General features: G+C 43.0%; 1 long non-coding RNA gene across 1 annotated transcript; it reads right to left on the bottom strand.

Moving 5' to 3' along the window:
• Window positions 1–4,554: 4,554 nt before the first annotated feature.
• Window positions 4,555–11,560, bottom strand: LOC129381077 (uncharacterized). The gene is made up of 3 exons (XR_011892245.1): window positions 10,122–11,560; window positions 8,993–9,073; window positions 4,555–6,676 (listed from the first exon to the last, which is right to left on the bottom strand). It is a non-coding gene; the product is annotated as an uncharacterized lncRNA (long non-coding RNA).
• Window positions 11,561–13,334: the final 1,774 nt, after the last annotated feature.

Below are 13,334 nucleotides of genomic sequence, written 5' to 3'. Positions count from 1 at the left end.
ATCCAAAGAGCAAGGCACAGCTGACTAGTTCCGTAGAGTAAGTCATTCAAACTAAGAAAATCCCTATTGGGCGTTCTGAAAGTAAGGTGAACTTTATCTATAAAGCCAAAAGTCATAAGGATAACACGAGCGAATGTGGGAAGAAAGATAAGAAGGAAAAAGGAGTGAAGAAGAAGGAGAGTCATTGTGCACGAACTCGCAGATGAAAATTCCCTCACACATACGTTCACTCTCGATCAATATTCACTCCCAAGCGCTGACCTAGTACGGTTGTCTTCAAAAAGCGCATTAGTGCTTTGGTGGCCTTGTGCACCTTTTCACCCTAGTGTTTCCTCTATTCTTAGAGCGCAAAATTGTGTCATTCGGGCCATAGCACTGCTCAGTACCGCTCAAGAGCACCATTGCTTTGGCGGGCTGACAAAATACTAGAGGTCTGCGGCCAAGGTCCCAGGATCATAGCTTCCCAAAATGGTATGTCGCAGAGCTTCTCGTTGAGAGTTGTAGGATAGCAATGGCAAAGAAGGTGTTCTACGGTCTCACCCCGTCCGCAACAATTTTAAGCGGGGATGTTAGCCATTCTGATGAGGAATGAATAAGCGTTCATGAATGCGACGCCCAAACATAAGCGGCGCACTAAAGTTGCTTCACGAGAGTAGAATCTGGGTTGCAGGTGAAATCCCATATGAGGGTTCAGTGAATATTATCTAGAGTTAGTAAAATGGGGCACATTCGAATGTCTAAGGTGGTGGAAAGCACGAAGAAAAGAGTAATGGTACCAGCGCTAAGGTTGGCGAATGCCATTCTGTGCTTAAAATCCGAAATCCTGTCGGGGCTGAAAGTAAACCAAAGGTCGTTAGGTCGATTGGCATTGGGGGCCCACGGTAACCACAAATGAGGTAGTGTAGGATGACAAGGGGCTGGGCACCTATTGAAGCCAATTACTTGCAGAGCAAAATTATCTTAGAACATAGACTCGGGAACATGCATAAGAAGAAATGAGCGGCGAGTACATAAAGTGCATAAATATCTGTACCTCAAAAGCGCGTACACGGAATGGAGGAAGACGTCAAGAAAGTTGGCAACCAAGTACAGAGTAAAGGAAAGTGTAAATAGACAACCAAGAGTCAACAAAAAGAAATGAGAGAAACAAGGACTAAATTGGATGCAGAGGATGGAAACGAAAACAAAAAGAAGGGAAGAGACCACACTCTAAAAACTAAGGGAGTGCCGGGCACTCTCTTTGAGGGAGTAGCTGCTTGTCCCATATTTCACTCTCTTTTCGAGAGTAGATCGACCCTCTTTGAGAGAGAGTAGGTCAACTCCTCCTGACAGAGTTTTGTTACTCCACCGCAAGGGATTGCTAGTACTCTTCCGCAGAGTGATAATACTCTTCCCACAGGGAGTGCTAGTACTCTTCCGCAGAGTGCTAATACTCTCCCCGCAGGGTTAATAGTACACCGCCAGACCGAGTACTTCTACTCCCCCAAACAGAGTGCTTGTACTCCTTCAGAACAGAGTGCTAGTACTCTTCCCAATACCCTCTTAGCCAAGTCCTGGTCACGCATGCAGGCAGGAAATCAGATCAAATTAGGGCCGCTGATATACTGTTCCGTAGGCGGCTCCTCAGAGACACTGGCCCGATTCCAAGCGGCCTTCAGAATAGGCGTGAGCAAAGTTATGCAGGATTTTAAAGTCATTTTTTCCTGGCTATTTGCTGCCTACCGTGAGGCGTGACTGCTCTGAAGCGGCCTATGCGTATGCGTCACGAACGCCACTGAGGAGAAAAAAAAAAGCGAATTAACACTTAATCTGCAAATATCTTCGCAAATTTCACAATCAGGAATCACACAATGTAATTAGAATACAATTGCCAAGAGGATCACATACTTATCAAGAATCACAATGCTCTATACATCATGTGGATTCGAACCCGCGTACTACGCATTTGTACAATTCAAAACACACATCATAACCATTACACCACAGCGCCGCCACACCCAGTCGTGTTCTTTTAGAGGTTATATATATACCAAACGTATTTGATGAATCTGCTGTGGTGGGTGCGGTTTCTCTGCAGTGTGCTGTGCTGTTGTGTACTGGAATACGTGTGCATTTGCATCATTTCCATTCCTTGCTACGACTAACGAAGGAAGACAACGTAGACGACAACGTGAGAACTATTCACGGCTTGTCGTCACCGCAGGAAAATAACAAATGCGCCGTTCAGCTCATGATTGAGTGCTTCTCCAGTCCATGTTCTCCAAAATACGCGGATACAAAGTATTGCGCCAACCATCCACGTATGTGAATTTAATCCGCGCGTATACTGGTGAGCAACTGCGACGCCAGTACCAGGCATTTCGACGTGCCTCACGCTGCCGTGTAGGCGTTCTTTTCAAGTGCATTAGTTTAGAGTTTGGTTCAGTCCGCTGTGAGCTGTTGTCCTGCATTAGCAGCGGATCGTTAGCGTTTTGAAGCGCATGCATTCCAGCATTTGGAGACTGCTTATGCCGATAGCCGCGTCAAATGCATTGGCACGCATGTTTAAATGACTAATGTGTCCACTTGTTACGCGTGCACTGCTCGTATCCTGTGGCAGTGCTCGTTCTAAAAGCTTCGAAGACCATCTACACTCATGCGTGTGTTCAATTTATATATGCACAGGATGGACTTGCCGGCTAGTTGGTTGAGCATTTTAGAAGAAACAGCGCAACACAAGGACGACGCAAAAACATGCCACACCACGAAGCGCTGGTGTGGTTGATGCTTTTTTTCGTCCTTGTGTTTGCGCTGTTTCTTCTTCCACGATACACGCACACCACAGGTACGCGAAAGTTTAGGAGCATAAGTGGTGAACTCTGTTTTCCCCGTTTTCGCTCAGTGTCAATGGCACAGTGCGTTGCCCGGAATTGTGCACGCTTACCCCCATATGCAGAAATGCATCATAACTTGAAGCCCATGCTTGACTTGATCTAAACGACGCAAGTCGCGAACGCACCAAAAGAAAGGCAGTGAGCGTCTTGGGGGACGTTCGCACCAGGCGTCGTTTATATCAAGTCAAGCATGAGCTTTGTATTAAGATACATTTCTGAATACGGGGGCTAGACATCTGCTTCTTCCAGAAAATGTCGAAGAAACGCCCGCCAAAACCAGGCACATTCGTAAACTTAACTAGGCAATACGAAGCTCCATAGAAAAAAAGAAGAGTGGTATTAAAAGCTTTCAGTATTTTTCTTTACTCCAAAATAGTTGCGCTCTCGTGGCTTCACTGTACAGAGATAGTGCAGCGTTAGCTAGAAAGCATGAATTTCCTAACTCCATGCCAAAATAAGCTTGTAAAATTATTTAGGTGCTAGACTCCATGGTTTGTAGCGATCCTTGAAAATCCTTTATTTCTAAAATGCCATTTTCAAGGCATTGAAAACCCTTGAATTTTTAGAAGTACTGGAAAGTCCTTAAACTTGTACACTTGGCTAGACTTAGCAGACATTGCCAAGCGCTTTTTTTCCCTTCTGTGACACTCTTTCGCATGTCACAGAAAATTGTCTCTGGAGGTAATAGAAGGAAAGCGACATCCTTAAAGTTGAAATTACAAAGGAGCTGCAGATACCAGTTTTATGCACATGGAACCGGCTACAAATGTGCTTGGAGGAGCAGAAGCAGGAAGCTCAACAGTTGAGGCATTCGAAGAGAAGCCGTGAAGAGTAAATTGAGAGCGACAGACACAATAAAAAGAAATTAGAAATGACTATTGCTTATTTGATGGTGAAAAAAGCAGAGGCAACAGATGACATCACATACACTGTCAAACCAAACAGTATTCAAAAACTGCAAATGTTGCAGGTCCAAGTAGTTAATTGTGCTATTGCAGAAAAACTTTGAGCGCTTTCTTGAAATGCTTCCTTGTGTGCGTTTAGTGGTGGGCGGTGAAAGGCAAATTAGCAGTCTTTCAAATGTTTGAAATCACTGAAATGCAATTTGTTTTGTTTTCTTTTGTTTGCATTAAAGTTAACGGTGTTCTTGAACAAGTTATTGCCTGTCCAAACTACTACACACATTGCACGAGGTCCTTGAAGTTACTGTGTCGGGGCCTCGAAAGTCCTTGAAAACCATTGAATTTTTTTCTTCAATATTGCTACGAACTCAGTAGAACAACTGTCATGGAGTAAAAACCTTGGCTGAACAGGGGCTTATACGCAGAGCACAGGAAGACTAGAAATGCAGTAGTAGGCATGGAGGGCCCTGAAAAAAATGTGCCACATCCGCTCGTCTGCCTTATGTTTCTGCACCGACTGTCGCATTTTTAATAGAAGTGCACTTTCTGTTCTACTCCAATAAACGCAACATTACGAACTCCAGTGTGGGGCAGTCCTTCAGCCAGTGCAGAACTTTTTCTGTACATCCGAGTCAGCTCTGTCATTTTTCCAGCATTGTAGTACAAGATTTGTTAAACTGGTTTAGCAGAATATGAGCAGTATACTCTTAAATTAGCTGTTTATTTGTATGCACAAGTTCAGGTCCTAAGTTTGGTTGCATGACAAATTGCGATACCTCAAGAGATACAAGAAACAATTTTATTACAGTTTAATAAAATCCAAACAGTAATAATCACAACAATATAATGGCATACATTTCGTTTGGTACGTATACAGCCCATGTCTTGGCAGTGTATAAATTCAACTATACACCGCAAGTACTGTGTCCTGACCACTATTATTCACATGTGTAAAACCATCACAGCAATTCAACAAATATCACAGTAATTAGTGACATACACTTTGTAACTACTTGTGATGACTAGTGCCACCCGAGTACTATTACTCACAGGTGTAAAACCAACAAAGCAGTTCTTTAAAAAATATCACAGTGCTTAGTGACGTACATGCTGTAACTCCCTTGTAGAAACTTAATACAAACACGTGAGGACACAGAAAGCTAGCAGTGGGCATACATGGGAATACCACTGCCTCAATACTAATTCACAAGTGTAAAACCAACCAAGCAGTTCTTTAAAGAATATCACAATGCTTAGTGGCATACATTTTCTAACTAGCTTATATAAGCTTTATACAAACATGAGAACATACACAAAGCTAGCAGTGCACCCGCACAGAAGTGCGGCCATCTTAACACGATTATTTGCAAGTGTAAGCTCAACAGAACAGTTCGTTATAGTGACGCACATTTTGTAACTGCCTTATACAAGCTTAGTGCAAGCACAAGAATGCAGAAAAATATAAATTAAAAACTTGCTCTATGCATACACAAACAGACCAACACAAATGATAAACACCGCTTTGAAGACAAATGTGACTGCGGCAAAGCGCAGTGCTGTGCCGGTTGAAATTGCCACCCACAAAAGTATTGAGCAATGCTTAAACCACAGGCAATAAAGTGCTGAAAGACTGCGTCTCTAACGTAACTATTTTAATTCAAATTTCTTGAATATAGGGCTCGCTTGCAGATAAGGCATCTGATCCAACTGACCTGATTTTGCACCTGCTACATGCATACAATGCACTCAGATATAACTGGTGATAATAATTATAAAAGGCATTTAAAAACTTGATAGTATGATGAAGATGCATGACTAGAAAAGTTCTGTCCCCCTCGTACTTGTTAAAAAGGTGTAAGTACGACACATGTTCTTTTTTTCCTCAATTTTTGCATTAATGGACAGCCGGGAACCTCGAACCGACACAAAAAAAAGATACTGCTATGTTAATAGTGTTATGAATAATTTTTTGTGAAAGCTTTTTTACAGACAAGTTGCAGTCTCGTTTCTGGAGGTTGAGCTGTATCTTGCAAAATAACTTGAAAAGTGGTCACATGGGAGCATGACACTATATCATAATGTTAGTTTCAGTTGACTCTCTTGCCCTACAAGTCGCTGCTCACTGTGGCCAGTGATGCAACAGCAGTGTCTGTGTGATTTTCATTACACTTCTGTCCTATGCCATTCTTACCAGAGTTGGCGGCACACAGATACCCAAATTTCGATAGTGTTGCTTTCGCAGGTGGTTGCTTTTGATTTGCTCAATATCAGTTGGCACTTCAGCTGCATCAAACTTCTTTTTTACCTCTTCAACAACAACATCAACAACAATCTTATGACACCTGTGTTGTCCTTCTAGTTGCCTACAAAGACCAGTCAATCTAGCAACAACACTGACAGTCTCTACTATCTTGTAATGGGGGAGAGGTGTGTCCCACCATGTGTTCCACATTGTTGTCACTATGTGGGCTGGCTGGGGAGGCAACAACTGTAATATGTTTGCATTTGCATATATTAAAGTGATGCTTGTACTGTGTTATAACACCTAACTTAGTCTTGCACTTGCTGCACAATAACACTGGCTCACAGTCGTGGTGAAAAGCTTTTGTATGTTGAGCAAATGAGTTGTATCCACTACTAAAAAAGTCAGTGATAGCACACATGTTGCTCTACCAGGCCTGGTGTGGTTCCTTCTGACACTGCTGCTGATGCTGACGTGCTGCTGCTTGCCTCGTACACTGTTGCAGCTGCAGTAGACATGGCAGTCTCTGTATCTATTGCTGCCGTGTCATCTGTCATGGTAACTTCCAAGTGGTATCAGGCTCACTTCTGCAACAGAGATGTTGTTTGCCCCTTGAGGGCTCTCATGATCAGGGCCAATAATTTCGTAGGCATTGTCTCCTGCATCGAAGAACCAATAAGAACAGCATGAATTAATAAACATAGCTCTAAAAAGTACGGACATCAAGACTTAACCACTAGCTTTGCACATAAGTGACCGGGCTTAATGAATAATACTTGCAGGAGGAGTTACACAATTGTTTGTGTATATTACAGTAAAGTCTCATCAGAAGATATTCAAGAGGCACGGGAAACATGTCTCTCGAAACCAAAAATTTTGAGACACTGAGGAGCCAGACTAGATCACTTTATTATGCATCATCACTAAAGTATGTTTTGATATATCTGAAGGAATAAATGCTCAGGGTGGCTTAAAGGGCCCCTAAACCACTTCTCGACATTTTTTGAACATTTCAAGTAAACACGCGTATCGAAATCAGAATGCCGTCACGATCGACGAAGCCAAATGCCAGAGTGCGTAGCACTGCCGGAGCACCACAATATGAAGAAATTGACCCCGTGCGCCTCTCTGGACCTATCCTGCACCCCCCAGTTTGTCCTGACGTCACCAGGCTGTCTCTGATGATGTCACCAGTTTCCGGTGCTGTCGATTGGTCGAACGAAAGTGTACGACTGCCGGCAAGGCCTGCAAGCAAATACACACACTCCTTCCTCGTCGCGTTGCGCGCGATGCCATTGTGGGCAGCCAATGGGGGCAAAGAACAGAAACGGCAACAGAAGGGTCTCCCTATGAGGCTCTTCAACACGAGTCACCATACAGTTCCGTTGTATTAGCGCCACCCCTCGCAGGACGACGGGCCAGCACGGCAGCAACAGAGCTCGTTGGTGTTGGCCTGTCCCGTAACATTTGGAGGTGTACTAGGCAAGGAAAAGACGATACTGTCCATATGGCGTGTACCAGATGAAAGAGTAAAATGAGTGGGGACTACTTTTCGATAATCAAACACACGTAGCTCCACTATTACTGCACCGTTTCGAAAAATTCTCATGGCTACCTGTTCATTGCCTTATTGTGTAGAACTGCAACACCGCAACTAAATTTCAACCTCGGTGGTTTAGGGGCCCTTTAAAGAAGACATTCACAGCTTTTTAGTGACTGTAGATTGTGTTAGCTTCCTTCCCAACTTCTGGAATTTAAACACTTCACTTTGCAAGCCTTGTTGCTCGCAGTACCTTTGAGGTGCTCTTAGACGCTCGTCAGCTTCAACTGCCGACACTTTCTGCCCTGCACTGTCCTCGTTGCCCTCCTTTTCTGGTTCATGCTAAAAGAGACATGCGCGATTGACTTGTGTAAGGATTGCGTGATCTTTACGCCCTTCGGAGCACACAAGGTGCACAAAGTGAATGTGTCTGGGTTGTGTCCCTTCGAAGTAGTGAATACTTAAAAAGTCATCCTTAGTAACAAAGGTGTCTCTTGTATACAGTATTGTTAACGTGGCAAACATCGGAAAACCAACCAAACCATTTTCAGATGTCTCTTACAACCAAGTGCATCTTGTAATGAGATTCTACTGTACTGAATATTTTTCAACTATGGATCATCTGCATGTACATATAGTCACAGACATGTTGTGTGGAATGGCGAATCGGGAAACAGTTCGTACTCTTACTTTTTGTCCCTAACATAAGCAGCTGATAACAATATGATAAAAAAGCAGGCAATGAGGCTAGAATGGAACATAATCCTTCAGCTCTAAACAGTTTTTTGGGCTCACATCATTCCCTCATATGACATAAGGAAACAACTTGATTGCAGTAATGGCTGCATGTGATCTGAGTTGATTGAAACAAACTATACGTAAGGTTGTCCTGTATGTAATTTTATCAGAGTGCTTTTTAGATGTCCTGCTGGTGATCCTGGCTGCGCGATGCTTCTCATGCTTTTTGGCACGATTCCTTTTTTTCCACTCCACTTTTTTTTCCAGATTTTCTCCCCTTTTTCTTCCCCCTTGTGTACAATAGCACACTTGAAGTATCAAATCTGTTGAACTAACGTGTGTATCAAACCTGTTAACATGTGTGCTTCTCTGTGGTCTGTGTTGTATTTTTGCGCTGCACAATTCAATTCAAGATGAAAGATGGAACGTCCCTGCCTTTAGTTTAATTGTGTGTCTGTGTGTGTGTGTGTGTATGTCTCTCTCATGTTTTGAAATATATGTACATTCAGGAGTGCCTGCATGCCCTTCTCTCCTGCTCCAGTGACGAAAAGGAGAGCCTGTTTATGTACCATAGTAAAAAATTCAAAGGTTTTCGCTGTACCCATTACATCCCTTATCATATGGATCTGTCACAATACAGAGTAGCAGTGGTCCATAATACTAGCCCATCCCAACATAATTATAAATTAACACATACCGACATGCTGCAAAACAGCTGTTGCAAAGCCGCTGGTGAAGGCAATTTCCGCAGCACTGCAGTGGTACAGCCGAGTTCCACCTGTATAGTGACAAATCCATATGCGTGTTAGGAACTCAGTAGTTGCTGATGGTTTCAAAGCTTTACACTACACAATAAAGTAATCTAGACAACTTTGTTGGAACAAATGCACATAATTAGGACACCACTTAAACACTAACACGATTAATTGCCCCCAATCTCTCACTCACTAAGGGATAATACTACTGAAACATCGGTGGAGAGCTCAGATTAACATAGCCCATAAAGGACAAGCGTTCTTTGAGGAAAACAGCTATAACAGCGGTTAGTTTTCTTGATCATTTTATGTGGTAGCTTTGATTTAAATGTCATGCAGTACTATAAAATACGAAGTGCCGCATTTCTAGCAGCAGAAGGCGTCGTCAGGCTCATGGTACAACAGATTTTTGCACTGTTTGTCAGTGAGCCGACACATACAAAGAAAACCGAATTCACACATACATATACAGTGTCAAGTGCACTTCTGAAAACGCAGCCACCAGTTCCAATGGTGCTGAAAGGAAAGGTTATATAAAGTGCGAGACTGCATGGAACTGCCACTTATGACTGTAAATGTATGGTCTGCTGATTGCAGAGGTAGTCACATGCTATTTCTAGTCTCTTTTAGAAGCATTACTAAAGAACAAATTAAAATCTATCCATAAGTCACGAATTTCATGCATCCACAGTTTGGCTAAATAACCTGTGAGAAAAAGACATGTTTACCTGGAATAGCAACCTTTTTTCCTGCTGCAAAACTTTCCTTCGAATTAATGAAATAACTTTACAGCGTCATAATGCGTTTCTCGCAACTACTTGCCGGCAGTGGCGAGTTAGTGTTTATATCCGACTCATTGGGCGACAATACTGCCAAACACAAATGCTTCACGAACACGAGAACACGTCCCTCGCAGAGAATAGCAACCATATATGCCTCTGTGAGACATGATCGCACCTTTGTGGTCAAAATGTACATTAGAACGACATCACCATCTCATTAAAAAAAAAAGCCTCCGTACAAGGCAGCCGCCAACTGCATAATGTGAAATTGCAACTGATGTCCACTTACTGGTGGCCTGTGTTTGAGTCACTTTTGGCAGTTGACTGGGTGCTGAGAAATGCACGTCCTGGGTTGTCCCTGCAAAACATACAGGGTTATGTCAAATGTTGAAAATATATATATGCCGGCATTTCATCAGTCGCCAAACAAACGAGTAAACTAATAAACAACTGTAATGTAAACAGAGTACACATCATATGATAGGCTGTCAACTGTTAATGCATTACGCAAAAAACCTAATGCATAGTAAAGACTATATGTATACACACGAAGCTGACACACAATTTAATTCGCTCTAGGTTTTTCTGTGCAGTATATTCAAATTATTATGTCTCGTGGTTAGAGCAAAATTAGTGTAAATTACGAACTAAATTATCTACCCTGGAAACTTTTCTTCAATATGCACCTGTGCGCGCTTCGAACGAGTAGCGTTGTAAAATTTACGTACATGGCATTTAACATAGTTGCTGAACACGGATTTCCTTTGCCCTGTGTCGTGTACAGTGAGCTACATATATCTGCCCCCCCCCCCTTTTTTTGTACTAGCCATACTGCGTGCCACTGCACCTATACGCACGTCAATAAACCTCACGACACAGAAATAAAAAAAGCGCCAATCACCCATGCCTGCATGTTGTAGTGGGCCTAACCTAACCAAGCATGGGCTGTTGCTTTTTATAGTAAACACAGGCACCGTGCTCATTGCAAGTATGTATCATGTCGCTAAGCAAATATGCAATTTCATTGTACCACTATTTTTTTAACACATGGATATATCTGTTGAGAGGCAAGACAAAAAGCAGTCACTTCTCAGAACTAATCAGCTTTCTTAAAACACATTTTTAACTTTTCAATGACACTTGCTGCTATGTGTTTGTCTCCAGAGAGCATACTTGATTTGACTTTCCAATCAGAGACATTACATAAATATACCACGTTAAGATGACTGCCTGGAGCACGTGAGAATTTTCATCTTCGTGTAACATACTGTATCTTGATTTTGTTGACATTTGGTCAAATGGTACACCCAATATACCCACATACTAGTTTTCTTGTCCAAATAACATGCCAATGTATTTTGATTTTTTGGCATTGGCTCCTCTGCACTACGTGAAGTCGCGCTGCACTGGCTCTTTCACATCCTCGTGTCCTTGCAGCTGCCTTCTTGCGTTATATAAAGCGGGTGCCTGAAAAATATCGTATGCAAAAGTCAACACAAGGGCATGGTGCAAAACAACATCAAGAAAGTCAAGGCCATGGCAATAAAAAAGTCTTAGCTCTTAGTCTTCCTAGTGAAATGCATGCAAAACATCCAAATGACTGCAACAGTCAACTGCTAAACTAACTTCAATTTTTAGATTTAAGCAAAAAAACAAATAAACCACAGTTCATCCTTGTTTTTCATGAATGTTAGAATACTCCTGCTAATGAATAGAATATTGGTCATTTTCAGACGTCATAGGTCTGTCATGAGTCTGGTGTATAGCAAACACCACTTGTGACACATCCTAAGCACGTGCCCAGTGTGCCCCCCCCCCCCCCCCCCGCACCATCCCTGGTTGTGCCACTGCTGAAGCCATAATTTGAGGATTATAGCTGCAAACATGATGCTCAGTACGGATGAAAATATTGTCCTTCAGCTCAATGGATATATGGATGTGCCTATAAAAAAGGGCAACAAGGCTTGTTATGGCAAGCTTACCCACATTTCAATACTAACAAGTTCACTGCGGCCTGCATCTAAGCTTACTAAAAGGCATGAACTTATTTTCATGCATGAGGTGCGCAGTGGAGTTCATTTTTGACAGACCCGACTACTGCTGCAGTTTGAAATCTAGCATTTTAGATTCTTGTCGGCATGTAAAAGTTGCAGTTAAACCGCAGTTATTAGTTTATTACACCAACCTATTGTTCTGTGTAGGACAGACTGGTAACACGGAATTAAAGCAACATTTTATTTTGATATTTTTTCTCTACTAAAAATATTCAAGCGATAAACACATCTTGATCTGCCATGCTATAGCAAAATGCACACATTACGCTTGTAACCCCCAGAGGAAGGCTGATTTAGCTGTTCATATGACATAACTCTGACACGCCAACTCATATTAGCAAATGCACAGGCATGTCCTAAACAATAAGCGTATGCAAAGCGCCCCTGCAATTGTAATTCCACACAGCAGCCGTTATATTCGATGCCGATGCGTAACTAGCTGCTCGACAATTCACCGAGTTCGTAGACATAAGCATCCTTTCAGTTTCGCACCGTGCACGAAAACCGCAACAGGAGACAAAACCAGACCTATAATCACACCATTTCAACATGAGCAAAAACAGTTCAGTCTTAGGGATAAACACTGTGAGAGCGATTTAGTGCGCGACGGCGACGAGCGACGGCTTCGAGCGACAAAACGGGCCGTCGCTTGAACAGATGGCTCGGTTCTGGAAATCTAGAAATCGTCGCTCGTCGCCCAGAAGTGCTATGATCGACTAGCCAATAGCGCGAAGCCGGAACTGGATGTACATACATCGCTCAAATACTACCGATTGTCGCGCGGAACGAGCAAATGATTCAATTTTTATACGTGCAAGGATAAGAACGTACTGCAAGACCTCCGGAAATATTTTATGCTACTTTTTATAGTAAAATACATCAACGTAAATTACTAAAGCACGCGTCACGCGTGACTGCAGCCCTCATGCCGGCAACACCGGGGAGGCGTCGCTCAAAATCGTCGCTCGGACGGAGTACGACTTGTAGGCGACGAGCGAACGCGACAGCCATCTCCGTCGCGTCGCTTGTAGCTGCCGCGCGCAAGATCGCTTATATGGGGTTTATACTTTTTTCAGCATAAAACATGGATTCCTCATGCGTTTTCAGTAAGTTCAAGATAACGCGCCCAACTGACCTCTTGCAGCATGCAGCTGAATGCCTGCGGCAAAGTTTCTAACTAGCACTGGTGCTGCACGTAACTTCAGTGGTCGCAGATTCCCCCTGCGCGAGACACCGTCAAGCGCGCGGTTTATTTATAAAAAAAAAGCATGCTGCCAGCAAAATGACGCCTTCTATTATGTGATTCCTTAGTTCAACAGCGTTCCGTACACAGTAGACTGCCAAACTGAATAAATTCAAACACACAAAACGCACGCTAATCACGCTCCGCATAGGCTCGGAATCACGGGCTGGTGAACTAACCATTTTAAGCGTCCTCTCGCCTGGCG

The sequence above is a fragment of the Dermacentor andersoni genome, chromosome 1 (genome assembly GCF_023375885.2).
Source record: "Dermacentor andersoni chromosome 1, qqDerAnde1_hic_scaffold, whole genome shotgun sequence".
In the NCBI taxonomy this organism is placed as follows: Eukaryota; Metazoa; Arthropoda; class Arachnida; order Ixodida; family Ixodidae; genus Dermacentor; species Dermacentor andersoni.
The sequence above is the reverse complement of the archived record's forward strand: the minus strand, read 5'-3'. Positions and strand labels throughout refer to the sequence as shown.